Source organism: Callithrix jacchus, chromosome 3 (assembly GCF_049354715.1).
Source record: "Callithrix jacchus isolate 240 chromosome 3, calJac240_pri, whole genome shotgun sequence".
Classification (NCBI taxonomy): domain Eukaryota; kingdom Metazoa; phylum Chordata; class Mammalia; order Primates; family Cebidae; genus Callithrix; species Callithrix jacchus.
This window is the reverse complement of record NC_133504.1, coordinates 72604134-72628885: the sequence shown is the minus strand read 5'-3', so window position 1 is coordinate 72628885 and position 24752 is coordinate 72604134.

Below are 24752 nucleotides of genomic sequence, written 5' to 3'. Positions count from 1 at the left end.
TTGTCATCTCCCTTATGTTTCTTCTGCACACATATTCTCACATCCCTCCTACCCTCAGAACCATGCTCCCAAAAATATACAGGCTAATTTTAGCATTCATAAATTTAGGAAAACAGAATTTTTCTTTCTTTTAGATTATAGTAGATTTTAGTTTAGCTGAAAGACAAGGTATATATCATGTCTAGCAAAACTTCTTCCAAAATGACTGTCATAAAATTGAATTTCTCCAGCAGAGAATCACAGAAGTAATTCGCAGCGTGGTGTGTTTTCTGTAATCTGAGAGGCCATAAACTCTGAAATTTACGGTGTTCATTATCCTGTGTCAGAAGACAGAAGCGTCTCCTCAGTACCTTTGGCTGATCACTTGTGCTGGACTGAGCACTAGTGCTTAGACTAGCTGGGACCAGGTTGCTACAGTCTGTTTGGAACAGGTTTCCTTATCACTCATTTTCCTTTGCAGATTTCAGAGTAGCTGCTAACACATCAAGAAAGCACCCTGTATTCACTGTAAAGTAGCAGAGCTACCAAGGCTGCTCAAGAATTGCTTGAGATGGAGGTTGTAGTGAGCTGAGATTGTGCCACTGCACTCCAGCCTGGGCAGCAGAGCGAGACTTCATCTCTAAATAAATAAATAAGATAGAATACATAGATATATAGATAGATAGATAAAACTAATTTAAACCTTGTTTTGTTACAAATTTGCATTCCATTGCTTCAACTCTGGGCTCATGTCACAGGCACACTTGTTAGAGTTATCTCTACGTGAAGAACAGGCTGGACTCTTTGGGGTGATATGTAAATGTTCTCCCCTGTTGTCCCCATATACATGTTCTTATATTATGCTTTTTTTTGGGGAGGGGGACAATGTATCCCTATCTATAATTAGGAAAATATAAGTACTATCATTATGGACATAGCTAGGGATATACTAAACTGATTCATAAAAATTGTTTAAAACCATATTAGCCATTAGTAAAACCATAAGAGACTACTTTTACCTCTTGTTAAATCTAATGCAAATGATATTCTGATTACATTGATAGAGGCATGTAAGTTTATGAAAATCGAAACTTCTAAATATTCAATGTGTTTGACCTTCATGTAACTCCATGTCTCCATGACCATGTGAATTTCGCCACTTTAGTTTCCTGTTTTCTCGCAGGTGGTCATCAATTTTCCTGCTCCAATTGTTACTCAGGTTTATTCTGTGTAGTTAATTACAATCTCTTCATGCAGGCAGTGATAGATTATTTCTTCATAATGATGTGATTAACTTTTTATATAATATTTAGTGTTCAAACGCTAAAAATCCCATTTACTTTATTTTGAGAGACTATTATAATGCGTGGAGGTGTGCTAAAAAGGGAAGTTCTCTTTCTCAATTCCAAGAGCATGAGTTTCTGGGTATAAAATTTGAGAGAGGAAAACTCACCAAGAGTGGCTTCTTTCTCTGTTAGAACTATGCGCACACCTGTAATTCACTGGTTGCCAACATCTTATAAAATGAAGTTCTGTAAGTCAGCAAATACATCTAGATTGATAACGGCTAGATTCTAAACTTATGAAACTTATAATTTATGAAACTCAAGACACGACATTAGCTAAAGAGAATTGAGAAGAAGGAAAGGTAAATATGAATTCTGACAAGAAATTATGGAAAATGCTCCTTCAAAGAAAGAGGTTAGCAACATAGCCTTATGGCCAAATACCAAGCAGTAAGCCTTGGTGCTGATTTCATGTTTATAGAAATATGCTGGGAAAGTGTGGGTGATGTTATATTTACACATCCATCCTAACTTCCTATTTTTAACACTGAAGTCTAGCATATTAAAAAAATTGAGAGTAAATCTTTGGCTCGGAATTCAGCCAAAAATGAATGCCTTTTGCATTTTTTATTAAGATCCACTCATCTATTTTTGCAGTCTTTGAATATGGGAAGAAAGAGATTTATCAGATTCACATCATATAACTCATATATCTAAAAAATAGCTTTCTATTCATGTTTCAGGACTGGCAGACAGGTAATAAAGAATATGAGCTTGGCCTTGTTTAAATAAACTTTGTATTTTTTTTTTTAAAGAATGATATAGTTTGGCTGTGTCTCCATCCAAATCTCATCTTGAATTGTAGTTCTCATAATCCCCACCTGTCATGGGAGGGAATTGGTAGGAGGTGATTGAATTATGGGGGTGGTTACTCCTATGCTGCTGTTCTCATGATAGTAGGTCTCACAAGATCTGATGGTTTTATAAAGGGAGTTTCCCTGCACACACTCTCTTGCCTACCTCCATGTAATGTGCCTTTGCTCCTCCTTTGCCTTTCACCATGATTGTGAGGCCTCCCCAGCCATGTGGAACTGAGTCCGTTAAACCTCTTTTTCTTTATAAATTACCCAGTCTCCGGTATGCCTTTATGAGCAGAGTGAGAACAGGCTAACACAATGACACTTTCTAAATTTTTCTTCAAATAAAGTCATAGAATGCAAGCATATGATTGATAATAAAATACAAGATAATTAATGTTTAATTTTCATTAAATTTAAAAAGACATATGTGGGATGTCTGCAAGTATCAAGGCACTGGGGGAAATGGCTATGAAAAGTGAAAATTTGTACAATGCTTGCATTAGGCCTTATGTAGAGGAAATATATGTGTGTGTGTGTGTGTTTGTGTGTGTGTGTGTGTGTGTGTGTGTGTATATATATATATATATATATATATATATATATATATATATATAGAGAGAGAGAGAGAGAGAGAGAGAGAGAGAGAGATAGAGATTGAGATCTCATCCCAGTGCTTTGGGATATCTGTGCATTTTGTGTCTGTGCACTTCAGAAATCTTTGTGTCTTACAAAATCATGTACTAAAAATCACAAGGTGAATGGGAACAATAAAGCTTAGGGACTGATTTCCCCAAACAAATGCAACTTTGTAACCAAAGCAATAATAAAACAATTATTGACATATGATAGAACAACTTAGTTCAGGGATGCCACTTTAGCAACATCAAATAGGTGCAAAAACAACAAAGTAGAAATGCTGGCTTGGAAGCCACTGAGGTAATGCAAACACAAGTGAAGATCTGTGCTCCTTGGTAGAAATACAACCTGCTAAGAGAGGAGTATTGCTCCAGGAGTATTGCTCTAGCATTAGAGCAGAAAGAATACATGCTATAAAGGAATCTTAATGGCTGCACTAAGATTAATAAGAGTATGTTCCAGGAGTATTGCTCTAGCATCAGAGCCCTGGGCTAGAGTTTGTTTTTAATTTTCTTAAAATATAGCTAAAAATGTTCTTACCTGTGCAACATCCAAGCTGCAAGCTTTTTTTTTTTCTTTTCTAACACAGTTATAATTCTACTTCTGCTACACCAGTCTCTCTTGCTTGGTGAAATTGCTTATGAAACAAGTCAGTTTCCTGTTATACTGACATCATCTTCCCTACTTACCAGTAATGTATGAGCTCATTTGTGCTAGGGAAATATGTGTTATAGCACAACAGACTATATGTATCTCAGGAGCTGTCTCTAATTTTTAGGAGAGTCATAAATTGCTTAAAGATGGGGATACATTCTGAGAAATGCATCATCGAACAATTTCATCATTGTGTGAACACAAATTTAGATGGCATAGCCTACTACACACCTCAGCTATATGGAATAGCCCATTGCTTCTAGGCTAAGATCCTGTATGTTACTATACTGAATAGTGTAGGCAATTCTAACGCCATGATACTTGTGTATCTAAACGTATCAAAACATAGAAAATTGATAGTAAAAATACAATATTATAATCTTATGGTACCACCATCATATATGTGGTTCTTCATTGACTGAGACAGCATTTTGTGGCACATGACTGTACTTTATTGAGCTGTTGATATTCATATTTAGATATAGATATTTGGATCTATATAATTCTTTCTATATGTTATTAATCTTAGTACAGCCATTAAGATTCCTTTATAGCATGTATTCTCTCTTTTTCTCTCTCTACACACACACACAGGAAAATATATATTTTATATATATATATATATATATATATACATATATTTCCTTCCATATGAGGCCTAAGGTAGCTTTCATAGCTATTTTTTCCAGTGCCTTCTACCTATTCAAGGTAGAGGAAGACTATAACAGAAATGCAGTAGATAAAGTGCCACCAGAGGGCTGGGAGGACAATCATGAGTGTTTGGGGACGTGGAAGCCAAGGCAAGAGTCAGTGGCAGAAGATGGGAGACCCAGCCCAGAGTTTATGGAAGATAAAGGTTGTTGGAGACATAGTCTTTGGATTTAAAAGTAATGAGTTTGTCAGTGACTTTAACAAGAATAGTTTCAGCAGAGTAGCATGGCCAGAAGACAGATTTCAGAAGTTTAGGGACTTGGCTTGAGGATACAATTAGAGAAAGAGAGTGTAGATGGCTCTTTTATGAAATTTGATTACAAAATAGATGAGAGAATAAGGGGAACAGGAAAAGGAGGATGTGGATTTGGTTATTTGTTTTATTACAAGGAAGAAAAATGTCTAAATGCTGTTGTAGGTGGTGGCATACAGGCTAGAAAGTGTGTATATTGGGGAGGGTAGTCCCAGAGAAGGCTGGATGCATTAGGCAACAGAGAAATAGAAGTAAGGTGGGAAAACTTTTACATGGTGTATTAGTTCATTTTCACACTGCTAATGAACTACCCAAGACTGGGTAATTTCTCAAGAAAAGAGGTTTGACTCACAGTTCTGCATGGCTGGGGAGGCCTCAGGAAACCTACAATCATCATGGAGGGTGAAGGGAAAGCAAGGTACATCTTTTATGATGGCAAGAGAGAGAGAAAATGTGCAGGGGAAACTACCACTTTTAAACCATCAGATCTTGTGAGAACTTCTTCACTTTCAAAAGAACAGCATTGGGGGAAACAGCCCCTATGGTCAAATCTCTTCCTAGAAGGTCTCTCCCTTGACCTGTGGAGATTATAATTTGAGATGAGATTTGGGTGGGAACACAGATCCAAACCATATCATTCTGTTCCTTCCAAATCTCATGTTCTTTTTACATTTCAAAAATAGTCATGTCTTACTAACAGTCCCACATAAGTCTTAGCTCATTCCAGCATTAACTCAAAAATCCAAGTCCAAAGTCATATGGAGACAAAGCAAGTCCCTTCCACATATGAGCCTGTAAAATCAAAAGCAAGCAAGTTAGTTCCAAGATAAAATGGAGGTACAGGAATTTGGTAAATGTTCCCAAACCAAATGGGAGAAATTGGCCAGAACAAAGGGGCTATAGGCCCCATACTAGTTCAAAACCCAGCAGGGCAGTCATTAAATCTTAAATCTCCAACATCTCCTTTAATTCCATGTCTCACATCCAAGGCATGCTGATGCAATAAGTGTGTTTCCACAGCCTCAGGCAGCTCCATCCCTGTGGCTCTGCAGGTTATAGCTCCTGTGGCTGCATTCATGGGCTGGCATTGAGTGCCTGTGATTATTCCAGATGGGAACTGGAGAAAGCTGTTGGTGGATCTACCATTTTGGGGTCTTGAGAACGGTGACTTACTTCTCACAGCTCCACTAGGCAGTATCCTAGTGGGAAGTTTCTGTGGGGGCTTCAACCCCACATTTTGTTTCCACACTGCCTTAGCCCAGGTTCTCCATGAAGATTCCACCCCTGCTGTAAACTTCTGTGTGAACATCCAGGCATTTCCAAACATCCTCTAAAAGCTGAGTGAAAGTTCCCAATGCTCAACTATTGTCTTCTGCACATCTGAAGGCCCATTACCACATGGAAGTTGCCAAGGCTTGGGGCTTATACTTTCTGAAGCAATGACCTGAGCTGTACCTTGATCTCTTTTAGCCATAACTGGAGCTTGAGCCATTGGGATGCAGGACACCATGTCCTGAGGATGCACAGAGCAGGAAGGCCCTGGGCCTGGCCCACAAAACCATTTTTCCCTCCTAGGCCTCCAGGCCTGTGATGAGAGGGGCTACCGTGAAGATCTCTGAAATGCCCTGGAGACATTTTCCCTGTTGTCTTGGGGATTAACATTTGGCTCCTCATTACTTATGCAAATTCCTTCAGCCAGCTGAATTTCTCTCAAGAAAATGGATTTTTCTTTTCTACCTCATGGTCAGTCTGCAAATATTCCAAACTTTTATGCTGCACTTCCCTTTAAAATAAAAGTTCCAGTTTTAGATAAGCTATTTGTGAACATATATTACTGAATGCTTTCAGGACACACCTTGAATGCTTTGCTACTTAGAAATTTATTCTGCCAGATACTCTAAATTATCTCTCTCAAGTTCAAAGTTCCACAAATTTCTAGGGCAGGGGCAAAATGCCTCTACTCTCTTGGCTAAAGCATAGCAAGAGCAACCTTTGCTCCAGTTCCCAATAAGTTCCTCATCTGCACCCGATACCACTTAGGCCTGGAATTTACTGTTCATATCAATAACAGAGTTTTGGTCAAAACCATTTAACAGGTCTCTAGGATGTTCCAAACTTTCCCTCATCTTCTCGTCTTTTTCTGAGGCCTCCAAACTATTCCAATCTCTGTCCATTACCCAGTTCCAAAGTCACTTCCACATTTTCAGATTATCTTCATAGCAGTACACTGCTCTTGTATCGATTTTCTATATTAGTTCATTTTCACACTGCTATAATGAACTTCCTAAGACTGGGTAATTTCACAAGAATAGAGGTTTAATTGACTCACAGTTCTGCATAGCTGGGAGGCCTCAGGAAACTTAAACTCATGGCAGAAGGCAAAGAGGAAGCAAGGTCCATCTGTCTTACATGATGGCAGGAGAGAGAGTGCACAGGGAAACTGCCATTTTTAAAGTATCAGATCTCCTGTGTACTCTCAGGCTTTCAGGAGAACAAAATGTAAGAAACTGCCCCCATGATTCAGTCACCTCCTACCAGGTCCCTCCCTTTACACGTGGAGATTACTATTTGAGTTGAGATTTGGGTGGGGACACAAAGCCAAATCATATCATATGGTAATGGGAGAAAAGAGAACATGATAGTTGCATATGAATGAGCATAGGGTTAGAAGAAGAAAGTTAAAGTTTTTCTCTGATATGTTCTATTTCCTTTGAAGCAGAAGATAAAAGAAGGTTATATTATTAGAGGTTTAAAATAGCTGCTGTCAAGAACAAGACATAGTTGAGACTGAAAAAGGGCTCATAGGACCACTGACGCAGAGAAGGGCCACTGATATGCACAGCTGATCCCTTTCCTCATCATCCTGGAACTCAGTTTGAGCTGACCCACACGTGACATATACACTCCAGGAAGATGGTTTAACAACTATGTGATCCAGCAGAGCAGACCCTTCCCTTATATTATTCTAGTGAGGCCTGTCCAATCCAGCTTTGTTTCTCACTGGAATTCATGAGGAAAATAATTCTATTAACCTCAGCGTTTCTTCCACGCATGCTTCACTGGGGTAAAATAAGAATAACTTAGGCTTCGGTACAAGGCAGATCCAGATTGGCTTCTCTGCTTCTTTGTTTCCTAATGGCATAGCAAGGACTTCACAGTTTGGATCTCATTTTCTATATAAAGCAGAGTTAAACACTTCCCTTTCTTCAGTTGTTACAAGCATTAAATGAGGCAATACATACAAAGGTTCTGGCACAGAGTAGATGCCCAGCAAAGAAAAGTTTCTCACTTGTATAGTTAAATGCTGCTTCTAGAAGTTGTTAGCTTAAGAGAGGAGATGTTATTAGGGGACATTTTAGTGAGGATTTAGAAAAAGAGTCTGACAATGTTTAAAGTGTTACTTTGCTTTTCATATTAAATTGTCAAATAATACCCTAGAAGAAGTTTGTTTTATGTATTTAGGTTTCTCAAATTGATCAGTGTGTGTTTGAGAAAGAAGAGACATTACAGGGCTGCTGAACCCTGGTAGGCTGGTATTAAAACTAATAAAAAAAGAAGAAAAACGAAACAGTCTGGGTGGGATAAAGATGAATCACATGGGTTTTTTCTGTTGTTTGTTTGTTTTGGTTTATTTCCTTTTAGATCTCAACAGAATCATTCAGGTAAATTAGATAATTCTTTACAAGATAAAACTGCATAATCATTGGCAAGAACTTCTTCAGTTAAATTTCAGAGATTTAGGTTTTTATTTATTAGGCATAATTTGGCGAACTTTTCCAGCATAGGTACTCGTTTTGGTCTTCTACCATGCAGATCAAACACCAAGCAGAAGGTATAATGGAGGCTTCAGGATATTTCTTCACTTTGCATTTTAGCACCTACCACAGGACCTATTTCAATGGGTAGAATTATAGCTCAGGAGGTTAAATACTTAAAGCACTTTTAGTATTCAACATAATCATAGCAGCTTATACTCTCCCTGTGTTTATACACATGAACAGGAATCATAGAAGCTTACACTCTCCCTGTTTCTATACATATGTTTACATATAAAAATTGTAGAGAGTTTAAATAGTTATTATTTTTCTGACAATTTATGTTTGTTCATGAACCCCTAGATAGAGGACTTCATGTTTACTGTTTGTTCTTTTCTTGAATGACAAATGCTCTGAAATTGAAATTGAAATAAAACTCAACCTCTATATCTCAGTTACTCTACTGGACTGCTTGGCTTTTGCCCTCTAAGAAATATTTTTTAAATTACCAGAGGAATCAACATACAAATAGAAGGAAGGGTTCAACTGCTAAAGAATGGCAGCAAAGTGAAGATTGGCCTTGTGGACACTGTAAAGGCTGAAGCACTTTCCCTGAACAAAGGGATGGTTGATCTTTTTTTTTTTTTTTGAGACGGAGTTTTGCTCTTGTTACCCAGACTGGAGTGCAATGGCACGATCTTGGCTCACCGCAACCTCCGCCTCCTGGTTTCAAGCAATTCTCCTGCCTCAGCCTCCCGAGTAGCTGGGACTACAGGTGTGTACCACCATGCCCAGCTAAATTTTGTATTTTTAGTAAAGACAGGGTTTCACCTTGTTGACCAGGATGGACTGATCTCTTGACCTTGTGATCCACCCACCTCAGCCTCCCAAAGGGCTGGGATTATAGGCGTGAGCCACCACGCCCGGCGGAATGGTTGATCTTATCTTGCTGGTGTGTTGCTCCCAGCAAAAGAAGTATTTTGCTTTTGATACAGACTCACCCTGAGTCTGTGGTGCCAACTGTCCAAAGGACAATGCTTCCAGGATTGAACAGGGGCAAAGAGTCTATATTATCTTGTAAAATCATAATCTTGTAAAATGCTTTGGAGAAGTCAATCCTGTAAGACAATTCAAACTCAGAAACTGTTAACTCTTCAGATTATAAATACCTAGTTTGCTTTTTCATGTTTGCCAGCATGTTTTCCAAGAGACTGACCATACCTGAGTTTTTAATCACATGGTTTATATCAATGATAGTAAGGGTGCTTAACCTAATCATGCTTCAAAGACATTTATAAGACGTAAGATTTCTTATACAGACATTACTATATTTTACAGACTAATGATCTGGAGTACATAAATTGGATCTTGGGAACTAATAGATGTTAAAACTTCAGATTATAGAAACTAATTCCAACCTTGCAATTTACGATGAGAATACAGTGGAAGATACACGTGTTTTAGAGAAATAAAGAAAATAGAAGTGTAGAGACGGGAGTAAGGCTTTGAACCCTTAATGGCAGCTTAAAAAGACTCAGAAGTGCTGTTAGAGGCTGCCGTTGAATACTTCACACTGACCCAGAGCTAGCAATGGTATAAAAGCCTTAAATTATTACTCAAATGAGTACATGGAAGTCACTCTAAATCACAGAACAATGGATGATCTAATTCAGAATTTATTTGTTTTCCCTGATGTCAGTAAAAAGCTCCAGTGATCAAAACAGTGGCAAATTAGATTTCTGGGCACTTTAAAGGGTTTTAGATGTTGAGGTCACACTTCTTTATTATCTCTAATTGCACTTTAAAGTATATTGCTTTCTTTTCCTTAACACTTGTGTCAATTTATTTTTCTCATATAGGTGAATACCACTTAGGATGTAGTTGGAACAGGCAGGATGAGAAGCAGTGGGGCCTGAATTAAAGAAGTAGCAGAGAAAATTGAGAAAAGGAACTGATGAAAGATATATCTACATCTTTCTCAATGATATGTATGCAATTAATTCGGTATGAGAGGCAAAGGAGAGGCAAAAGGAAAAGTTGACTTCTAGTCTTTCTCTTTAGTTGATTGGTTAAATGAAAATGTCTTTTTCTGAAACTGGATGTCTAACACAAGAAGGAAGTTTGGAGGAAAAATATATACTTTGTTTTGTAATGTTGAATATAAATTGCCCCCTTGGTGGGGCGTCAAACAGGCTGTCCAGTACATAGATGTGGAGCTTAGGTGGGAATAATGACTTGGCTGTTGTGAGTGAAAAGCTGGTAGTTGCAGTCATAGCAATAAATCAGATTGCTCAGGGAAAATAAGTAGCACAAGACAAGGACAAAGATAAAACTCCAAGGAATAGCGAAAATTAAAGAGCACGAGAGGAAATAAAGCCAAGCAGGAAACACATTGAGCAATGGTCAGATTGAGTTGGTGCATTTTGGAAAACACCAAAGTAGGTCAAGAAAGGAATAGTCATTAGTGAACAAAGCCCCATTGGATCTTGCAATTAGGAAAGTATTGGTGACTTTAGAAAGAAGAGTTTTTATTGAGTGATATTAAGTTTGAAACCTGATTGTGAGGTAAGTAAATGGAGACATAGACCTATCTTTTTGGAGGTCTGACACAGAAAGAGGCTTCAAGGTAGAGGGGAAATAAAAGGCCCCAGGAGTATATATTTTTTAAGTCTAAGAGAGCTGAACTAATTTATGTTAGAAGAAGACACCTGCAGAGAGGGAAAAGATGAAGAATAAGACAAAGAAAAGTAAATGTTAGAGGCAAGCTTTTGGAGCAGACCAGACGCATAAGATCTGGCACTAAGATGAAAGACTTAGATTTGGACAGAAGGAGAGCTATCTTTCTCGAAGAACAAAAACAAACAAAAAAAAGGTATATAGTTTCTAAAGCAAATATGTCATCCAATTCCTTTTATTTTAGTGAATAGCATTATAACTGATGCACTTTTTAACTCAGAAAAACTAGTAAACACATAATAGAGGATGGTAAATAAATTCAGTCACTCTAATTTAAAAAATACCTATCTCTCAGGTGAGAAGCAGGATGTATAAGACTTGACACATAAATGTAATTAACTTATCTAAATAAAAGGGAAGTCAGGGTGGAACAGAATCAGAGAGGGGGTATTTATCCAGCTGTATCCAGGGGCATTGTATCAATAAAATCTCTAATTATTGTTAATTCTGTGCAACAGCCATAGAACCATAGTAGAAAGGAAAGTATTATGTGAGGAGCTGAATGACAGTAGCCACCGAGTCATTCAGCTAAGTCCTCCTCTTCTGATTCCGTGTTCACAATATAACATCCTCTATGTTACCACCATATCCTTACCTGCAAATGGTTTTCCAATGACCATGACCATTTCTTTTCTGGACGATTCTAATTCTATTTTCTTTTGTATCTGGCTCTAAGATCTGGTTTCTGAAAGACCAATCACCACTGGCTGCAATATTGGAATGGTTCTGGACTTCAAAACTAGGCATAACTGAGTCTTAATGGAAATACTTTCATCAAGATTATGTCATTGCGTAGCTGCTCTGCTCCCCTAAATGACACATCTATCATCATATTTAATCTTGGACAACGGCTTTGTGGACCCAGATGTTTATGAAATTATACAGAAGAGGAAGAGCAATGAATAATAGAGTTTACATATTTCTTCAAAACCCCATGCCTTAACTTATGCTTTTCCCAGTTTTCTGGAATGTCTGAGCACACAGGCCTGCACTACTTTAAGTGGCTATAGTGTGCCCCATAGCTAGATTCTAATTGTGCATTGCTAATATTTAGTATTAAAAATGCCTTTCATATCCTCTTACCATAATATTTTTTATTTTAAGGGTAAAATAACTGAAAAATAATTTATTTATTTTTTAAAAGCAAGGGGCAAACCAAAGATTGAATCACAACTACAGGCCTCCTATTTCATAGAAATTTAATTTATTTGATAATATGAAAGCTTAGCTTTTACTGTTCAATTACAAGTATGGTTGAAATTCAAGTATGACAACTGTATTTTACAAGCCCTGTAAATACTAGAATGCTAAACTAGGTTCATAGTAAGTAAGAATTGAAGTACCATCAAGAAAGGATAAAATGTTCTATGATTTTAAGAAAGAAAAGAGAAAATCTTAACTTTTAACCAATAGTTTATAATTCTGAATGGGAAATTGATATGAATCTAGAATTTTTTACCCCAAGTTATCTTTTTATGTTTTTTTTTTTTTCTTTTCTTTCGGATACTGGTTAAATTTCTTATCTACTCACTTCTATCTTTATTTTGGAATTCACCATAGCCTTATGACAATCACTTTAAGGATGACTATATTTGATATATTTGTGTGGGAATACAATCACAGCTCACCTATCTGAGTGACTCTCAATTTAGAGACAAATGGTATTAAGTGAAGCATTTGTGGGGAAAACTAGGAAATTTGTGTAACTCAGTGTTCGCAGAACTCAAAGCTACACAGTTGATTATCTCCCATGGGTCTTTCTTCACACAGTAGCTCTGGCAAACAAGGGCTGATGGTGAAGGCATCCCAGCCAGTATTATGTAGGGTTCAAATTTACATACACACAAACACAGATGTAAATGCAATAGAGGAAAAAGAAGCTTATTCTTCTAGAGTCATGATTTGTCAACTGTTAAAGAGAGGCAAAAGAAAGGATCATTGAATGAATAAAACATTAGTTTAGCTCCTTTTTGCAAGCACTAATTTGCAGTTACTGATAAAGACATGATGCCTAAATTTTATATCATGCTTTTCTGGAAGTTGAGGATTAAACAGACAAAATTGGCAGAGATTTAACGGGATAAGATTGTATGAAGCCTAGAGAACAGTTTGATGTTTAGTTTATAATAGGGAAATTACATGTTCTTAATTGAAAATATATTAACATAAGTCTAAATTATTTTAAGAAAGAGATGCACCAAGTTCTTTTTGTATTCCCAGGTCATATCCATGAGATGTCACAAAATATTCGTTAATGATAATAACATTAATATCAATACCTGCCTCCATGCCACAGTTCCGACATACATGAAATATATTAGAATTGGAAAAAAGAGAGGGATCCCGTGCCAGAGCTCCAACTTGACTTTGTTAAGTCTATCTTATGGATAGAATAGAGGTTAGATTCACCAAAACAAGCGTTCTCCCAGTCCCCACCCCAGCCTACAGCCCAAACTTAGTGTGTGGGTTTTTGTTGTTTTCTCACTTGCTTTTTTCTGCCCTTCTATTTAACAGGCTTAATTGGGCTAGTGATGAAGACTATCCAAGGATAGGCATTATTCGTATGCTCAAAACTATTTTATACTTCCTTCATTGTTTAAATGTCTTCATGGAATTTAAATGGGAGGTGGTGAGAAAGCATATCAGGCACTGCCTGACTTCTGCAATCCCAACACGAGTTTTTACAATTTCAAAATTCTCAATTTACTACATGCAGAGGATAGGAGAAGGGAGTGAGGCCAGGGAGATAACTTGACATGAGAAATTACATAAAATGAAAAGGATCATGACTCCAAGGATAGGTAGTTCAGGATAAAAGCAAACCTTTCCCCTAATAATCCCTAATTGTCACTAAAACACTTGCCTTGAGAAATGCTTACTTACTTTGGCAAAATAATTTGCTGTAGTGATAATTGGTTTTGTTTTTAATGCTCATTATTTGGAGTTTGCAGCAGAGGTTTCTCAGCTTAAACATTAATTTAACATTCAGGACTGTGCTTTATCTTTGTTTTATCCAATTTCTTATTACCGTATTTTGAGATTACTGTTAAGGGCTCTGTGTCCTATTATTCCATTTATAACAGTGCTATAAAAATTTAGTAATTATTTTACATAATAAAAACTCAATTCATAATCTTATTTCATGCACTAACATTTTAAGCAAAGTATGCAAGCATAATCTTCATGCTTTTAATTTCATTCAACTGTTTCCAAAGGATGTTAGTATGAAGTTTTCATTTTTAAAATTTTTCTATAATTTCAACTTGTATTTTAAATTTGGGGGGTACATTTGCAAGTTTGTTTCCTGGATTCATTGTATCATGCTGAGGTTTGGGGTATGATTGATTCCATCACCCAGATACTGAGTATAGTATCTAATAGTTACTTTTTAAGCCATTTCCTCTCACTCCCTCTTCCTTCTTGTAGTCCCCACTGTCTGTGGTTGCCAACTTTATGTCCATGAATACCCACTGTTTAACTCCAACTTACAAATTAGAACATACGATATTTCATTTTCTGTTCCTCAATTAATGTGCTTAGGGTAATGGATTCCAGCTGCAACCATGTTGCTGCAAAGAACATTATTTCATTCTTTTTGATGGATGTATAGTATTCTATGGTGTGTATATACACATTTTCTTTAACCAATCCACCATTTATGGGCACCTAGGTTGATTCCATGTCTTTGCTATTGTGAATAGTGTTGTGTTGAACATACAGGTGCATGTGTCTTTTTAGTAGAAAAATTTATTTCCCTTTAGGTATATACCCAGTAATGGGATTGCTGGGTCAAATGTTAGTCCTGCTTTAAGTTCTTTGAGAAATCTCCACACTGCTTTTTACAGTGGCTGAACTAATTTAAATTCCCACCAACACTGTAAAAATGTGCTCTTTTCTCCACAGTTTCACCAGGGTCAGATATTTTTTAACTTTTTAATAATAGTTATTCTGACTGGTGTGAGATGGCATGTCATTGTGGTTTTGATTTGCATTTCTCTGATGATTAGTAATGTGGAGCTTTTTAAATACATTTGTTGGCTGCTTGTATGTCTTCTTTAGAGAAGTGTCTGTTCATGTCTTTTGCCCACTGTTTAATGAAGTTGTTTTACTTGTTGAATTACATTCCATATAGATTCTGGATATTAGACCTTTTTTCAAATGCATAGTATGTTTTTGTTCCATTCTGTAGGTTGTTTGTTCACTCTGTTGATAGTTGCTTCTCCTTTGCAGAAGCTCTTTAGTTTCATTAGGTCCTACTTGCCAATTTTTATTTTTGTTGCAATTGCTTTGAGGACTTAGTCATAATTTATTTCCTAAGGCCTATGGTAAGATTGTTGTTTTCTAGTTTTCTGCTAGGATTTTAATAGTTTGTGGTCTTATGTTTAAGTCTTTAATCCACTTTCAGTTAATTTTTGCATATATTGAAAGTTAGGGGTCAAGTTTCATTTTTCAGCATACGGCTAGCCAGCTATCTTGCAGTCTTTATTAAATAAATTGCTTTCCTCTTTGCTTAATTTGTTAATGTGGTCACAGATGAGATGGCTGTAGGTATGTGGCTTTGTTTCTGGGTTGTCTATTTTGTTCTGCTGGTCTTTGGATCTGTTTTTGCACCAGTACCATGCTGTTTTGGTTACTGTTGCCTGATAGTATAATTTGAAGTGGGGTAATGTGGTGACTCCAGATTTGTTCTTTTTGCTGAGGATTGCTTTGGCTATTCAGGCTCTTTTCTGGTTTCATATGAATTTTAGAATCATTTTTTCTACTTTTGTGAGAAATGACATTGGTAGCATTGATATAAATAGCACTGAATCTGTAGATTACTTTGGGCAGTATGGTCATTTTAATGATACTGACTCTTCCAATCCATGGGTAGATATGTTTTTTTCATTTGCTAGTGCCATCTATTTTTTTCAGTAGCATTTTGTAGTTCTTTTTGTAGAGATCCTTCACCTCCTTTGTTAGATTTATTTCTAGGTTTTTTGTTTGTTTTGTTTGGTTGGTTTGGTTTTGGTCATTGAAAATGGGATTGTGTTCTTGAATTGGCTCTCAGCTTGAACATTACTGGTGTGTAGAAATGCTACTAATTTGTGTACACGGATTTTATATCCTGAAACTTTACTGAAGTCATTTTTTTTTTAATTTCCAGGAGCCTTTTGGCAATCTTTAGGGTTTTCTTGGTATAGAATTATATTGTTAGTGAAGGGAAATAGTTTGACATTTTCATTTCTTGTTTGGATGCCTTTTTTCTTTCTTTTGCCTGATTGCTGTGCTAAAAGATTTCTAGTACTATATTGAATAGGAGTGGTGATAGTGGACATTCTTATCTTATTCTAGTTTTCAAGGGGAATGCTTCCAGCTTTTGACCTTTCAGTATGATGTTGGCTGTAGGTTTGTCATAGATAGCTATTACTATTCTGAGGTATGCTTGTTCAATGCCTAGTTTCTTGAGGGTTTTCAATAAAGGGATGTTGAATTTTATCAGAAGCTTTTTCCACATCAACTATGAGGATAATATGATTTCTGTTTTTAATTCTGTTTATGTGGAGAATCACATTTATTGATTTACAGTATGTTGAGCCAACCTTTGCAGTATGTTGAGCATCCCAGTAATAAAGCCTACTTGATCTTGCTGAATTAACTGTTTGATATGTTGTTGCTGGATTTGGGTTTCTAGTATTTTCTTGAGGATTTTTGCATCTATGTTCATTGGGGCTATTATCCTGTAGTTTTCCATTTTTGTTGTGTCTTAGCCAGATTTTGGTATCAGGCTGATGCTGGCTTCATAGAAAATTAGAGAGGAATGGCTCTTCCTCAATTATTTGGAATAATTTCAGTAGGATCGGTACTAGCTCTTGGTACAGCTGGTAGAATTTGGATGTGAATCCATCTAGTGCAGATGTTTTTTTGGGTTTTGTTACTGATTCAGGTTTGGAACTTGATATTGGTTTGTTCAGGTTTTTAATTTCTTTCAGATTTACTCTTGGGAGATTGTGTGTTTCCAGAAATATATTCATTTCCTCTAGATTTTCTAGTTCATGTGCATAGAAGTGTTTATAATTATCTCCGAGGATCTTTTGTATTTCTTTGGGACTGGTTGTAATGCCATCTTTGTCATTTCTGATTTTGTTTCTTTGTATCACCTCTTTTTTTGTGAATCATGCTAGTGTTGTATCAATCTTGTTTATTCTTTCAAAGAAAACAACTTTTGATTTTGTTGATTCTTTATATATTTTTGAGTCTCAATTTTATTCATTTCTGCTCTTATTTTATGTTTTCTTCTGTTACCTTTGGTATTAGTTTTTTCTTGTTTTTCTAGTTTCTCTGGGTGTAATGTTATGTTGTTAATTTAAAATTTTTCTAACTTATAAAGTTGGCATTTAGTGCTATTACCTGTCTTCTTAACACTGCCTTTGCTGAGTCTCAGAGATTGTGGTATCTTTTCTCTGTTTTCATTTATTTCAAAAATTTTTGACTTCTGCCCTAATTTTGTCATTTACCCAAAAGTCACTCAGAAACAGTTTTTTCAATTTTCATGTAATTATGTGGTTCTAAGAGATTTTCTTAGTATTGATTTCTATTTTTATTTCACTGTGGTCCAATTGTATTATTGGTATAATTTTGATTTTTAAAAATTTATTGACACTTACTTTATGGCTGAGTATGTGGTCAACCTTGAAATATGTTCCATATGCAGATGAGAAGGATATGTATTCTATACTGATGAGTCAAGTATTCTGTAGATGTCTATTAGGTACAATTGGTCAAGTGTCTAATCTAAGACCAGAATATTTTTGTGAGAGTTCTGCCTTGATGATGTGACCAACCAATGCTGTCAGTTGAGTGTTGAAGTGCCCCACTATTATTGTGTGGCTGTCAAAGTCTTTTTCTGGGTCTAGAAATACTTGTTTTATGAATCTGGGTGCTCCAATGTTGAGTGCATGTAGGGTAGTTAATTTGCTTGTTGAGTTGGATCCTTTATTATTATGTAATGACCTTTTTGGTCTGCATTTTCTGTTGTCTGTTTCAAGTCTCTCTTATCTGACACAGGAATAGTGACACTGATCCTTTTTGTATTCTATTTGCATGAGAAATTTTGTTCCAACCCTTTACTTTGAGCCTATGGGTGTCATTCGAGTCTCTTCAAGACAGCAGATGGACAGGTCTTGTTTTTTTAATCTGACTTGCCAGTGGGCTGTGTACATAAGTGTGTTCTCATCTTGGCAGATATTATTCTTTCACTTGCATGTTTAGCAGTCCCTTAAGGATCTCTGGTAAGATTGGTCTAATAGTAACAAAATCCCTTAGCACTTACTTGTCTGGATAAGATTTTAGTGTCCTTCACTTATGGAACTTATTTTGGAAGGATATAAAATTTATTTTCCTTAAGAATACTGAAAATAGGTCCCCAGTTTGTCCTGGATTGTGATGTTTCTGCTGAGATGTCTGCTGTTAGCTTGATGAAGTTCTTTTGTATGTGATCTGACCTTTTTCTCTAACTGCCTTTATAATTTTTTAATTTAGCATTGACCTTGGAAAGTCTGGTGACTATATGCCTTTGTGAAATTCATTTTTTTATAGCATCTTGAGGATTTCTTACATCTGGATATCTTCTATCTTCCTAGCTAGAGTAGGAAGTTTCCTTCAATTATTTTCTCAAATATGTTTTCCAGGTTGCTTTCTTTTCCTCCATCTTTCTTAGGAATGCCAGTATTTCATAGCTTTGGTTAATTTACATAGTTTTATATTTCTCAAAGACTTTGTGCATAAAAAATTCTTTATTCTTAATTTTTTTCAGAGCTTTCATTTGAAAGGCTGGTGTTCAAGCTTGTAAATTTTTTTTTTTTTTGAGTTGGAGTCTTGCTCTGTCGCCAGGCTGGAGTGCAGTGGCATAATCTTGGCTCACTGTAACATCCACCTCCTGGGTTCAAGTGATTCTTCTGCCTCAGTCTCCTGAGTAGGTGGGGATTTACAGGCATATACCACCACAACCAGCTAATTTTTGTATTTTTAGTAGATACAGGATTTTACCATGTTTGCCAGGCTGGTCTCTAACTCTTGATCTCAAGTAATTCATCTGCCTCAGCCTCCCAAAGTGCTGAGCCACCACGCCCTGCCCAAGCTTGTAAATTTTTTCTTCTGCTTGTTCCAGTCTATCGACTATAAAGTTTTCAATTATATCTTGAAATTCCTTAAGTGAGTTTTTCGATTCTAGAAGCTCTAACTGATTTCTTTTAAAGATGTTATTCTGTTTTTTCATTTCCTGGATTGCTTTAGAAGTTTTTTGGTGTTGATTTCCAACCTTGTCTTGGACCTTGTTGAACTTCTTAAAATGAAAGTTTTGTTTTCTTTATCTAACATTGTTAAGTTTTCATTTTGGTAAGGGACCATTGCTGGAGAGGTAGAGTGATCTTTTGATTATATCACCACATTGAGATTTTTTATGGTGCCAGAGTTCTTATGCTGGTTTCTTCTCATCTGGTGGCATTGGCACTTCTAATTTTTATAATTAATTTTGTGAAGGTAGGATTTTTTTCTAATTTCCCTATGGTATTTTTTTCTTCATTTCTTTTCTCCTTTCCCAGTACCATAGAGGGTTTAACTGTAGAGAATGCTGGGTATTGTCTTTTTCTTTGTTTCCGTAGCTGTGTGCTCTTCTGTTAGCAGTTTTATATTGGGCTGTGCAGTTCAACCTACAAGCCAGTAGATGGCAGTTATGGGTAAGAGCCAGCTGTGGTCAATGTGGCTGGGTGTATACTTGATCTTTGTTTACTGGGAGAAGCTCTCTGTTGCCTCAAACAAGGGGCTAATTCATGGAGTACAGAATGGTCTGAGCTACCTCTTCAGCACTGAGGGAGATGTTGGGGTGGGGAGGGGGCCAAGACGGCCAGAAGTGGACTGGGTAGACTTGCCTACATGTCTTCTAGAGGAGGCACAAGTACCAGCATCAAGGGAGAATACAGTGGGTAACCACCAAATTCCTAGAGGTGTGCCTAGGCACAGAATTGGGAACACTCCTTGGCCCTGAGTTTTCTGCATGAGAATGGGGGTAACCTAGACTCCTAATCTAGGATAGTGGGTGTTCCAGAGGACTAGGCATAGAGCAGAAAGCCCCCCACCAACCCCTACACCAGGATTTCCACACAGGAAGAGTGGGGCGGTTTAGGCTATAAATGGGTGCTCTAGATGCCTGGAGATCTTCCTGGGCATGAAGCAGAGAGGGTCTCGCTGACAGGATCTCTGTACAGGAAGGGCAGGGTAACTCAGGCTGCTAGTCCATGCAAGTGGGTGCTCCAAATGCCTCGAGATCTGTTTGTGTGGAGCAGATAGAGCCCCATTGCACCACGATCTATGCAAAAGCAGGTTGGGGCAGCTCAGGCTGCAGATCCAGGAAAGGGAATACTTGGAAATCTGCCTGGGGATAGAGCAAAGAGGGCCCTGCTCCAGAGCAGGCTTTCCAATCTATGGCCTGAGACTAAAATGCTTATGAGGCCATGCTGCTGGTTCACCACAGAATGACTGAATTTGTATGTGCCTGGACTAAAAACAGTGTCCTGTTCTCAGTCTCAGGTGTGGTCAAATGCCTACAGCTTTTCCTGGTGTCTTTCCCTCACATCATCTCCAAGCCTCTTTCCCAAGTTAGCTCCTGGACTTGGGATTAACAAAGTGCTCTCCCTTGGCTTGGGTTGCTTAGATCCCCAGTGGAAAGGGGAGTCACAAAGGGAGTCTGTCTGCTTTTCTCACATGTTGGGGGCTTCACCTACTTTAATCAGCCATACACTCTACACCCATTGATACAGAGGCTATTTGCCCATATTCTTCTCCCTGGGATCTGGGTTATCTTTGCTGATTCTGGGTGGATTCCTGCTTTCCTTCTTGAATTAAATCTCACAAAGTTGATCTTTATGTACCATCTTGCTATTTTCAAGTGTCAGAGGCACACCAAGAACCTCTAATATACCCCTTTGGAAAAAAGAAAAAGTATGAGGTTTTCTGATGGTCAGGGCAGCATATAAATATGAAACACATGTTAGGCTGGAGTGAAGGAATCTGTTACTGGTCTTGTAGGACTATAGTGAAAATACCCTTTATTATTCATAGTCTCATGGTATCCAGCTGTTGATAGCTAGACATTTACTGTCCCATTTAATAACCAAGTAAATTAGTACATATATTCAAACAGTATTAAATATATTTCAATGTATAAATTGTCAAGAATCTACATGAAACTAATATATATTTAATATTATATTAATATATATAAATTAATTATAGTAAATGCATAGAAATAATATGCATTTAAAAGTTTAAAGTCTCTACAATCATGTAACAGATTTCCTAGTTTGAACCTAAGCTGTGTGATATGGTTTGGCTGTGTCCCCATCCAAATCTCGTCATGAATGCCTACATATTGTTGGAGGGATCAAGTAGGTGGTAAATGAATCATGGGGAAGGTGTTTCCTGTGCTGTTCTCATGATAGCAAATAAGTCTCATGAGATATGATGGTTTTGAAAAATGGGAGTCTCCCTGCATAAGCTTTCTTTTTGCCTGCTGCCATCCATGTAAGACATGACTTGTTCCTTGTTGCCTTCCATCATGATTGTGAGGTTTCCTCAGGCATATGGAACAGTCCCATTAAACCTCTTTCTTTTGTAAATTGCCCAGTCTCAGGCATGTTTTTATCAATAGCATGAATATGGGCTAATACAGTAAATTGGTACCAGAAGTGGGGTGTTGCTAAGAAGATACTCCAAAATGTGGAAGCAACTTAGGAACTGGGTAACAGGCAGAGATTAGAACATTTTGAAGGGCTCAGAAGAAGGCAGGAAAATGTAGGAAAGTTTGGGACTTACTAGAGACTTGTTGAATAGCTTTGTCCAAAATGCTGATAGCAATAAGGACACTAAATTTCAAGCTGAGGTGGTCTCAGATAAAGATGAGGAACTTGCTGGAAACTGGAACAAAGGTGACTCTTCTTAGGTTTTAGCAAAGAGACTGGCAGCATTTTGGCCATGCCTTAGAGACTTGTGAAACTTTGAACTTGAGAGAGATGATTTAGGATATTTGGTAGAAGAAATTTCAAAACAGCAAAGCATTCAAGAGGTGACTTGTATGCTGTTAAAGTCATTCAGTTTTATAAGGGAAGCAGAACATAAAAGTTTAGAGAATTTACAGCCTGACTACATGATACAGAAAAGAAAAACCTATTTTCTGGGGAAAAATTCAAGTCTCCGGCAGAAATTTGCCTAAGTAGCAAGGAGCCTAATATTAATCTCCAAACAATGGGGAAAATGTCTCCAGGCCATGTCAGAGATCTTCCTGGCAGCACCTCCCATCACAGGCCCAGAGGCCCAGGAGGAAAAAAGGAAAAAGTGGTTTCAGGGGACAGGTGCAGGGTCCCCATGCTCTGTGTGGAAGAGGGAGTTGGTGTCCTGAATCCCAGCTGCTCCAGCTATGACTAAAAGGGGCCAAAGTACAGCTCAGGCTGTGATTTGAGGGGCTACAAGCCCCAAGCCTTGGCAGCTTCCAGGTGGTGTTGAACCTGTAGGTGCATACAAGTCAAGAACTGAGGTTTGAGAACCTCTGCCTAGATTTCAGAGGATGTATAAAAATGCTTAGATGTCCAGGCAGAAGTTTGCTGCTGGAGCAGGGCTCTGATGGAGAACCTCTGCTAGAGTAATGTGGAAGGAGAATGTGATGTTGGCATCCCCACACAGAGTCCCTACAGGGGCACCACCTAGTGGAGCTGTGAGAAGAGGGCCACCATCCTCCAGACCCCAGGATGGTAGATCCACTGACAGCTTGCACAGTGTGCCTGGAAAAGCCACAGACATTCAATATCAGCCTGTGAAAGCAGGGAGAAAGGCTGTACCCCACAGAGCCACAGAGGTGGAGCTGCCCAAGACTATGGGGACCCACCTCTTGCATCAGCATGACCTGGATGTGAGACATGGAGTCAAGGAGATCATTTTGGAGCTTTAAGGTTTGACTGCCCTACTTGATTTTGGACTTGCATGGGGCCTGTGGCCCCTTTGATTTGGCCAATTTCTTTCATTTGAAGTGGCTGTATTTACCCAATGCCTGTACTGTATTTAGGAAGTAACTAGTTTGCTTTTGATTTTACAGGCTCATGAGTGGAAGGGTCTTGCCTTGTCTCAGATGAGATGTTGTCTGTGGAATTTTGAGTTAATGCTGAAATGAGTTAAGACTTTGGGGGACTACTGGGGAGGCATAATTCGTTTTGAAATGTGAGGACATGAGATTTGGGAGGGGCCAGGGTCAAAATAATATGGTTTTACATGTCCCCATGCAAATCTCATCTTGAATTTCTACATCTTGAGGGAGGGACCTCGTGAGAGGTAATTGAATAATGGGGGCAGGCCTTTCTCATGCTGTTCTCAAGATTGTGAATAAGTCTTGTGAAATCTGATGGTTTTGAAAAATGGGAGTCTTCCTTCTCAAGCTCTCTCTGCCTGTCACCATCCATGTAAGACATGACTTGCTCCTCCTTGCCTTCCACCATGATTGTGAGGCTTCCTAGCCACGTGGATCTGTAAGTCTAATTGATCCTCTTTCTTTTGTACATTGTCCAGTCTCAGGTTTGTTTTTATCAGCAATGTGAAAATGGACTAATATACTGTGTTCTTCTAGAATACAGGTATACTTTGGAAGATCTGAAGGACTGGTGGGGAAGCTCAGCTAGGATCTATGGCACAAAAGCCTGTCAGAAGGAAAAGAGAAAGTCAAAGAGTCAAAGGTGTTTGGAGACAATGGGCCAGTGTCAGTAGACAAGGATGGTTCTAAAACCACCATAGTATCTTTTGTTCAGATCATCATCTGGTCTACTCGTTACAGATTCATGTTTCAATGATAGTATAAGCAAGTGGTTAAAAAAATGTATGATAAATGTTTTAAAAGCAATTTAACTTACATGTCGGTGGGGCAAGAAGATGTGAAGTGTCTTCTGCCAGTGGCGCATGTACCAGAATTGCAGTGGGATAGATACCTTCAGTAGAAAGTCACCACTTTCACATTTACCCTCATGGCTTCCTTAGGACATGAGCAAGGATTAGCAGTGGTGATAAAATTACCTTTTTTTTTTTTTTTTTGGCAAATGACTATGATACTCAGCTTCAAAATAGCTTCCCATTTTCCTCATCTACTGAAGTTCATGCTCAGTTTAATTTCTTCTTAGCATATTTATGTATGGTTTTTTTCTTTTAGGGGGAGCAATATAAGATATCATCACAGAAATTAAGAGGTTAAAAGGGACTCTAAGGATCAAGTGGAAGTGAAAAAGATTTGTTTGTAGCTCACACCAGAAACAGCTACCCAAGTCTTTCAGAAACACTTTGGACTAATTTGGGATGTAAGAATACTGTTGTACTTAGAAAGTAGTTGAAGACAGGGCCAAACGTTATATAGTTGTGCTATTTTTACCCTATTATATATTTTCCTGATTGATGTGGGAAAGAGGATTTATTGATTTTAATTTGATGTCGACTTTAATGTAGTTTCCTGTCCATATGTTCAAATAAGGTGTTAGATATGTAATCAAAATATTTTCTGTATTGTAGAACTATCTACAAATAATTTAAGAGTCTAGAAATACAGCAAGTTATTTAACATTAATAGGCTTCTCACATATATACCAAAAAATTGAATCATAAAAGCATGTTATATATAAAAATATCTGTCCAAACTTATACTGGGATAAATACATTACTCTTTGAAATTAACATTTTTGTTAAATGACTATGATAATCAACTTCAAAATAGCTCCCTCTTTTGCTCATCTATGGGTACTCATGCTCAGTGTAGTCTCCCCTTTTTCTTGACCGGACCTGGTTAGTGATTGCCTTGTTTTTATACTTTCTACATATA